The following is a 2342-nucleotide window of genomic DNA, read 5'->3' on the forward strand; positions in this document are numbered from 1 at the left end:
TGTGTGTGTGTGTGTGTGTGTGTGTGTGTGTGTGTGTGTGTGTGTGTAGGGTTGGGGAGAGGAGTTACCAGGTCCCAATTATTACTGTGTTCTCTTCTATCATTCTATCTCTAAGGGAGACACATGAAGCTCCTCCTTCACTTTCTAAGACCATCTAGGAGCTAGACATGTAGCTCAATGCTAGAATCCCAGCCTAGAATCCCCCAGTGAGGGGCTGGGGTGTGGCTCAACAGTTGGAGCCCCTGCCTAGAATCTCTCATGACTCAGTAGTAGAATGTTTTCTTAGCACACACAACCCCCTAGGTTTGAGACCCTTTTTCCTGTGCAGTGCAGTCAGAGGTTAGGGACGCAGGCCCAGAGGGTTTCCATCCCAGCTTTGCTCTGTTTGGCTTAGTGACTCTCTCTCTGAGTCTCAGCTGCCCCTCCTGTCACATGGGGGTAAGGACAGTTCCAGTTTCTTTTTGTTAATGTCTTTGGTTTCTGCTTTATTTCTTCCTAGTCTCTATTTCTTTCTGTGTGTCTCTTTTACACGAATGTGTGTGTGTGCGCGCACACACACACACACACACACACACACACACATGCACACACACCACCTCCAGCCACCCAACCACCCAGCAAAATCTGTCTGAAGGAAGCAGGGTCCTCACCTGAGAGGAGGATTCATGTCCACGGGGCCGTGGAAGCCAGCAGGCTGCATGAGTCCTGGCACCTGGCCTCAGTGTGCCAGGCCTTCCATCTCCTGGCTGGCACACACAGCCTGACACACAGTGTGGACAGTGGCCAGAGAGCCAGGCTAGGCGTGCTGGGGGCAGGGGAGGAAGGAACTTTGTCCCCACTTCTGCCCTCCATCCCACACAGACGAGAGTTCCTGGAGCCTCAAGGACCAGGAACCAAGACTGTTATGGCTCACAGCACTGCTAATAGAAACAATCGAAGCCAGTTACTCTGCGCTTAGCAAAGCTAGGCTGGTTGCCAAGCTGGCTGTGAGCTGTCACAACATGTTAATTAAATGAGCAAGCATGCATGCGTGTGGGGTAGATTCTGGCCATAAAAGAGGGCTGGGGCGTCAGGAGCTGAGAGAATCCCAGAGGGCGAGGAAGGGGAGCCCTCTGAGGATACGGGAAAGAGTATCGAGGGTCCTTAGGGCAAAGGAGTAGGAAACATGGCAACATAGTGGCACACACCTTTTCTACCAGCGTTTGGGGGGCAAGGAGGGTCAGGAGTTTGAGGCCAGCACGGGTCATAGAGTGAGGTGGTTTGTTTGGTTTTTGCTTTGGTGCCGAAATAAAAACTTGGGGCTGTAGAGATGGCTCAGTGGTTATGAGCCCTGGCTGCTCTTTCAGAGGACTCAGGTTCAATTCCTACCTCCTACATGTCTGTAACTCCAGTTCCAGGGGGTCTGTCGCTCTCTTCTGGCCTCTGCAGTGCCTGCACATGTGCAGTGCACAGGCGTGCAAGCAGGTGGAAGACCCATGTACATAAAATAAACACTCTAAACACCGGAAGCACACGGGGAGCTGGAGAAATGACTCCATTGATGAAGGGCTTGCGACGTGAGGACAGGAACTCAGGTCCCCTGAGCACATGGAAAGCCAGACATGCATGGCAGCTCACCTGTGCAATCCCAGCAATCCTATAGTAAGGGGAGAGACTCCCTGGAACTCAAGGGCCAGGTGGTCTGGTGTACACAGCGGCGAACGAGGACAGACCTTGTTTCCAACGAGGTAGAAAGCAAGGATTGACACTTGAAGCTGTCGTAGGACCTTCAAACACAGCGTGGCACCTGTACTCACATGTCTGTACACACTGTACACACTCACATTAATACGCACACACACAACTAAAATAATAATAATATTATTGTTGCTGTTGTTAATCGTTTTTATACAGACGTTAAGGATTTAGCTCAGTGGCAGAGTCCTCGCCTGCTGTGATGTGTTCCTACAGGTCTCTGTGTTTGGACACTTAGTTCCCAGATGGTGGCACTATGGGGAGTTTGGGGAGGTCCTGGGACCTTTTGGCCATGGGGCACAGCTAGCTGATGTAGAACCATAGATGCGAGACTTGTGTTCTAAGCAAGCTGGCCCACAAGATGGCAGGAAGCAGTTCTGCAAGCTTTCACCATCACACCCTGTGCTACACCCTCCCTCCATGACGGCTACATCACGTGGATCAGAACCCCAAATAAACTTCTCTCCATTGAGTTGCCTTAAAAAATCCAGAGGCTCTCATGTAGCCCACTCTGACCTCAAGTTCACTGTGTAGCAGAGGACAGCGTGGGACTCTCTGTCCTGATGCCACCCACAGGTGCTCGGATCACAGGCATCTGTCAGCCTGTG

The 2342-nt window shown here is 51.7% G+C and overlaps 1 pseudogene; it reads right to left on the minus strand.

The window, feature by feature from the left end:
* The window catches only part of LOC129669043 (carcinoembryonic antigen-related cell adhesion molecule 20-like), an 18074-nt pseudogene extending 17374 nt beyond the window's left edge, over positions 1 to 700 (minus strand).
* Between the last annotated feature and the right edge of the window lie 1642 nt (positions 701 to 2342).

The sequence above is a fragment of the Psammomys obesus genome, unplaced genomic scaffold, assembly GCF_907164565.1.
Source record: "Psammomys obesus unplaced genomic scaffold, mPsaObe1.curated_primary_1811, whole genome shotgun sequence".
Classification (NCBI taxonomy): Eukaryota; Metazoa; Chordata; class Mammalia; order Rodentia; family Muridae; genus Psammomys; species Psammomys obesus.